Source organism: Salvelinus sp. IW2-2015, linkage group LG18 (genome assembly GCF_002910315.2).
Source record: "Salvelinus sp. IW2-2015 linkage group LG18, ASM291031v2, whole genome shotgun sequence".
In the NCBI taxonomy this organism is placed as follows: Eukaryota; Metazoa; Chordata; class Actinopteri; order Salmoniformes; family Salmonidae; genus Salvelinus; species Salvelinus sp. IW2-2015.
Genome location: NC_036858.1, coordinates 12955955 through 12963454, shown reverse-complemented (window position 1 = coordinate 12963454; position 7500 = coordinate 12955955).

The window sequence follows — 7500 nt, the reverse complement described above, 5'->3', positions numbered from 1 at the left end:
TTTTGTAGTAAGTACTTGTTCGTTCGTTCTTCATGTTTCATGTAAGTTCGTCGTTCTAGTCTGTCTACATTCGTTTTTGTTATTTTGTATCATTCCAAGTATAGTTCGTTTTGTTCTTGTTAAATAAACTTCAGTATGTCATTTCAACGCGCTGCACCTTGGTTCAATCCCTGCTCCTCCTCTTCGGATGAAGAGGAGGAGGAACGCCGTTACAAGTTATCTCTGCTGCAGAAGAAAAGTTCATTAGAGTTACCAGCCTCAGAAATTGCAGCCCAAATAAATGCTTCACAGAGTTCAAGTAACAGACACATCTCAACATCAACTGGTCAGAGGAGACTGCGTGAATCCGGCATTCGTGGTCGAAATGCTGCAAAGAAACCACTACTAAAGGACACCAATAACATCAACTTTTTCACAATATGCTGTTTTTGTGGGGGCAGGATAATTAACGAAAAGGTAACTCTAATGAACTTTGATTGCTTTTGTTATAATTTTTACATAGCAAAAAGTGACAATTATTTTGCATGCAACGAAAGGTAACGGATACCGCCAAATAGGTTCCGGAACAAAACAGTCCAAAACGGAGAGGTGCCGGATCCTGTTCCGGCAGGATTCGGCTCAAATTAAGCACTGCTCACTACCAAGTTCCAAACTGCCTCTGGAAGCAACGTCAGTACCATAACTGTTCGTCAGGAGCTTCATGAAATGGGTTTCCATGGCCGAGCAGCTGCACACAAGCCTAAGATCACCATGCGCAATGCCAAGCGTTGGCTGGAGTGGTGTAAAGCTCGCCTCCATTGGACTCTGGAGCAGAGGAAACTCGATCTCTAGAATGATGAATCACGCATCACCATCTGGCAGTCCGACAGACAAATCTAAGTTTGGCGGATGCCAGGAGAACACTTATTTTTTTCTTGTGCATTTTGCTATGTTGTTATTTGCCTCATGACTCCTGCATACTTTGTTGACTACAAACTTTCTTTACCCAACCGTGGGACAGACTATGTTTGTTCCCACACTCGGGACTCTGACTCTTTATTGGTTACACAGACTTTTTTTGTATTCATGTTACCTGATGTCATAAATCAGCACTGCAGAGCTCTCCCTGTCCTATGCCATGCCTTGATTGTATTACTGTTGATGATATCTGGAAATATGCATGTACACCATTGGCCCATCTACTGTGCTAGCCCCAATTCTGACTTGTGCTCTGATATCTGCTTTACTGATTTCTGCTCTCGTAAAAGCCTGGGTTTTCTGCACGTTATCACTAGAAGCTTATTACCTAAAATGGATCATTTGAAAGTGTGGGTTCACAACTCCAATCGAGATGTGTTGGTCATTACTGAGACGTGATTAAGGAAGAGTGCTTTGAATGCTGATGTTAACCTTTCTGGTTATAACCTTTTTCGTATTTTTAGACAATTCTTTCAAATGGTTTGTGGGATGGCAAATCCTTCTTCTATTATCTTTTCAGTCTGTCTCCAATCAAGGCTTGTGCGCCTCAAACCAGGTGAATCCTTTGTTTTAAGCTTAAACTTTCAAATAGCTTCTTTTTGATAGTTGCTGACTATCGTCCTCCATCAGCACCGCCTGTACCGCTACTCTGCCTATCTCTCCCGTCCCTACATTAAGTCTGAATTTGCCGCTTGGTGATCAAAACTGGGACATGCTTAAACCACCTGGCCAAGTCCTAAAGCAATGGACTCCTAAATCCTTCTCAATTATTACCAATCCCACAAGGTATTGACTTCAAACACCCAGAAAAGGCTACTCTCCTCAATGTTATCCTCACAAATAATCTTGAACAGGTATCAGTTCTGTGTTTCTGTAATGACCTTAGTGATCACTGTTTTACAGCCTGTGTGTTTAATGGCTGCTCAGTGAAATGACCTGTACTGATTTGTCATAGAGCTTGCTAAATCTTTAATGAGCAAGCCTTTCCTTCATGAACTGGCCTCTGTAAATGTATAGAATCAGCTTGATCCCCTCTGTCGAAGACACTTGGACTTTTTAAAAAATATTTTCAGTGTATTGTTAACATACAACCGCCCATAAAGAAAATGAGAATTAAAACAGGTTCAACCCTGGTTCGACCGTGATCTTGCAGAGTTACTCCACCTCAAGAAATTCATTTGCCGAAAGGCTCGGCACACGCAACTCAGGCTGACTGGCTTTCGTTCACCAATGAGAATAAATGCACTCAGCTATTCGCGGAACCAAATAGTTCTCTTTAAGGAGCATTCTCTCTCTTGTCTAACCCCAAAAGTACTGAAAACGGTTAAACACTGGAGATAAACCCTCCCTCAGCTCCACTGATTCCCTTAATGTTGACGATGGTGGTGTTACTTACAAGAAGCACATGGCTGAGCTCTTTAATCACCATCTCATAAGTCAGGATTCCTATTGACTCAGCAGCCTTTGCCCATCCAACATTTCCTCATCTCCCACCCCTTCTAATGCGACTATCCCCGATGCTTCTCCCTCTTTTCCCTGCCCCGCTACAAAGTTTGTCCCTGCAGGCAGTCACTGAGTCCAAGGTGCTGAAGGAGCGCTCTTAAACTAGACCCCCAAAAACATCTGGTCAGACGGTTTAGACCCTTTCTACCAAGTTGCTCCAACCTTTTAACCTGTCTCCCTTCTGGGTAGGTTCCCATTGTTTGAAGGCAGCACGGTCGTCCTTTATTTAAAGGGGGAGATCAAGCTGATCTAACTGTTATAGGCCCTATCTTGCGCCTTCTTATTCAAAGGTGTTGGAAAAACTTGTCAAAATCAACTGACTGTTATTGCTGGTGAATGAGGACCCAAAACCGACGTAATTAGTAACAGAGTCTTTATTCCAGTATTAAACAAATAATGATTCTCCGGATATTATCAATGGTAAATCCAAAACAGGAAACTGAAATCCTCTCTCGATATAGAAGAGACCGAGGAGACGGCGACCACAGACTGCAGGTCGCTTCAGGAAGGCACTGGCCGTAGCTGACATAGACACCTGCTCAACGCGAAGCATCTTGAAGAAGGCAAAGAACACGACAGGGCGGAACAAGGACACAGGACAGCAAACATCAAACAAGAATCCGACAAGGACAGAAGGCGATAAACAGAGGGAGAAATAGGGACTCTAATCAGAGGGCAAAATAGGGGACAGGTGTGAAAGAGTAAATGAGGTCGTTAGGAGAATGAGAAACAGCTGGGAGCAGGAACGGAACGATAGAGAGAGAGAGCGAGAGAGGGAAAGAGGAAGGGGGAGAGAGAGGGATAGAAAGAGGGAAAGAACCTAATAAGACCAGCAGAGGGAAGCACAGGGACAAGACATGATGATCAAAGACAAAACATGACACTGACTGGCTTTCTTGATGTGTATAGTATTCTCTCGGGTATGCAATCTGGTTTCCACTCAGGTTATGGATGTGTCACTGCAACCTTAAAGGCCCTCAATGATGTCACCATTCCCTTTGATTCTAAGCAATATTGTGCTGCTATTTTTGTTGACTTGGCCAAAGCTTTGATACGGTAGATCATTCCATTCTTGTGGGCCGGCTAAGGAGTATTGGTGTCTCTGAGGGGTCTTTGGGCTGGTTTGCTAACTACCTCTCTCAAAGAGTGCAGTGTATAAAGTCAGAAAATCTGCTGTCTCAGCCACTGCCTGTCACCAAGGGAGTACCCCAAGGCTCGATCCTAGACCCCACACTCTTCTCAATTTACATTAACAACATAGCTCAGGCAGTAGGAAGCTCTATCATCCATTTATATGCTGATGATACAGTCTTATACTCAGCTGGCACCTCCCTGGATTTTGTGTTAAATGCTCTACAACAAAGATTTCTTAGTGTCCAACAAGCTTTCTCTACCCTTAACCTTGTTCTGAACACCTCCAAAACAAAGGTCATGTGGTTTGGTAAGAAGAATGCCCCTCCTCCCACAGATGTTATTACTATCTCTGAGGGTTCAGAGCTTGAGGTAGTAACCTCATACAAGTACTTGGGAATATGGGTAGACGGTGCACTGTCCTTCTCTCAGCACATATCAAAGCTGCAGGCTAAAGTTAAATCTAAACTTGGTTTCCTCTATTGTAATCGTTCCTCTTTCACCCCAGCTGCCAAACTAAACATGATTCAGATGACTATCCTACCCAGGCTAGATTACGGAGACATGATTTATAGATCGGCAGGTAAGGGTGCTCTCGAGCGGCTAGAAGTTCTTTACCATTCGGCCATCAGATTTGCCACCAATGCTCCTTATAGGACACATCACTGTACTCTATACTCCTCTGTAAATTGGTCATCTATGTATACCCGTCGCAAGACCCACTGGTTGATGCTTATTTATAAAACCCTCTTAGGCCTCACTCCCCCCTATCAGATATATCTACTGCAGCCCTCATCCTCCACATAATAACACCCATTCTGCCAGTCACATTCTGTTAAAAGTCCCCAAAGCACAAACATCCCTGGGTCGCTCCTCTTTTCAGTTCGCTGCAGCTAGCGACTGGAACGAGCTGCAACAAACACTCAAACTGGTCAGTTTTATCTCAAACTCTTCATTCAAAGACTCAATCATGGACACTCTTACTGACAGTTGTGGCTGCATGTGTGTTGTATTGTTGTCTCTACCTTCTTGCCCTTTGTGCTGTTGTCTGTGCCCAATAATGCTTATACCATGTTTTGTGCGGCTACCATGTTGTGTTGCTACCATGTTGCTGTTATGTTGTGTTGCTACCATGTTGTGTTGTTATGTGTTGCTGCCTTGCTATGTTGTTGTCTTAGGTCTCTCTTTATATAGTGTTGTGTTGTCTCTCTTGTGGTGATGTGTGTTTTGTCCTATATTTATATTGTATTTTTTATTTTATTTTTATCCCAGGCCCCGTCCCCGCTGGAGGCCTTTTGCCTTTTGGTAGGCCGTCATTGTAAATGAGAATTTGTTCTTAACTGACYTGCCTAGTTAAATAAAGTTTACATAAAAAATAAATGAATAAAAACCTGCCCCAATGCATAGTGCCAACTGTAACGTTTGGTGGAGGAGAAATAATGGGCTGGGGCTGTTTTTCATGGTTCGGGCTAGGCCCCTTAGTTCCAGTGAAGGGAAATCTTAATGCTACAATGACATTCTAGATGATTCTGTGCTTCCAATTTTGTGGCAACACTTTGGGAAAGGCCCTTTCCTGTTTCAGCATGACAATGCCCCTTTGCAGAAAGCGAGGTCCATACAGAAATGGTTTGTCGAGATCGGTGTGGAATAACTTGACTGGTCTGCACAGACCCCTGACCTCAACCCCATCGAACACCTTTGGGATGAATTGGAACGCCGAATTGCGAGCCAGGCTTAATTGCCCGACATCAATCAATCAATCAAATGTATTTATAAATCCCTTTTTACATCAGCAGATGTCACAAAGTGCTATACAGAAATTCAGCCTAAAACCCAAAACAGCAAGCAATGCAGATGTAGAAGCACGGTGACTAGGAAAAACTCCCTAAAAAGGCAAGAACCTAGGAAGAAACCTAGAGAGGAACAAGGCTCTGAGTGGTGGCCTGTCCTCTTCTGGCTGTGCCGGGTGGAGATTATAAGAGTACACGGCCATTTAAGGTCAGATTTTTCTTCAAGATGTTCAAATGTTCATAGATGACCAGCAGGGTCAAATAATAATCACAGTGGTTGTAGAGGGTGCAACAGGTCAGTACCTCAGGAGTAAATGTCAGTTGGATTTTCATAGCCGAGCATTCAGAGGTTGAGACAGCAGGTGCGGTAGAGAGAGAGAGAGAGTCGAAAACAGCAGGTCCGGGACAAGGTAGCACGTCCGGTGAACAGGTCAGGGTTCCCTAGACGCAGCCATTGCAGCATAGATACTGGAGACTGAGACAGGAGTGGGTCTGGGGACGCTGTGGCCCCGTCTGACGATACCCCCGGACAGGGCCAACCAGGCAGAATATAACCCCAACCACTTTGCCAAAGCACAGCCCCTACACCACTCGGGGGACATCAACAGACCACCAACTTACTACCCTGAGACATAGCCCACGAAGATCTCCTCCACCGCACGAGCCCGAGGGGGCGTAAAACCGGACAGAAAGATCACGTCTGTGACTCAACCCACTCAAGTGACGCACCCCCTCCTAGGGACGGCATGGAAGAGCACGAGTAAGCCAGTGACTCAGCCCCCGTAATAGGGTCAGCGCCCAACCTCACTAATGCTCTTGTGGCTGAATGGAAGCAAGTCACCACAGTAATGTACCAACATCTAGTGGAAAGACCTCCCAAAAGAGTGGAGGCTGTTATAGCAACAAAGAGGGGACCAACTCCATATTAATGCCCATGATTTTGGAATGAGATGTTCGACGAGCAGGTGTCCACATACYTTTGGTCATGTAGTATATATAAATAAAAGATTACTCATTATCTCRGAAGAAACCTAGAGAGRAACCAGGCTCTGAGGKGTGTCCAGWMCTCTTAGGSGCTCGTARGTAAGCATTTCACTGTAAGGTCTACACCTGTTGTATTCGGCGCAYGTGACTAATACAATTTGATTTGAACTAAATGTGTGCATAGAAGATGGCTTGATCTTTAATTTTCAAACATACAGTTCATTCGGAAAKTATTCAGACCCCTTGACTTTTTCCACATGTTACGTTACAGTCTTATTCTAATATTGAAAACATTTAAATATCTACACGCAATACCTTATTTCCATAAGTATTCAGACCCTTTGCTATGAGACTCGAAATTGAGCTCATGCGCATCCTGTTTCCATTGATCATCCTTGAGATGTTTCTACAATTTGATTGGAGTTCACCTGTGGTAAATTAAATTGATTGGACATGATTTGGAAAGGCACATGCCTGTCTATATAAGGTCCCACAGTTGACAGTGCATGTCAGAGCAAAAACCAAGCCATGAGGTGAAGGAATTGTCGTAGAGCTCCGAGACAGGATTGTGTCGAGGCACAGATCTGGGGAAGGGTACCAAAACATTTCGGCAGCATTGAAGGTTCCCAAGAACACAGTGGCCTCCATCATTCTTAAATGGAAGAAGTTTAGAACCACCAAGACTCTTCCTAGAGCTGGCCGCCTGGCCAAACTGAGCAATCGGGGGAGAAGGGCCTTGGTCAGGGAGGTGACTAAGAACCTGATGGTCACTCTGACAGAGCTCCAGAGTTCATCTGTGGTGATGGGAGAACCTTCCAGAAGGACAACCATCTCTGCAGAACTCCACCAATCAGGCCTTTATGGTAGAGTGGCCAGACAGAAGCCACTCCTCAGTAAAATGCACATGACAGGCCGCTTGGAGTTTGTCAAAAGGCACCTAAAGACTCTCAGACCATGAGAAACAAGATTATCTGTTCTGATGAAACCAAGATTGAACTCTTTGGCCTGAATGCCAAGCGTTATGTCTGGAGGAAACCTGGCACCATCCCTACGGTGAAGCATGGTGGTGGCAGCATCATGATGTGGGGATGTTTTTCAGCRGCAGGGACAGGGAGACTAGTCAGGATCGAAGGAA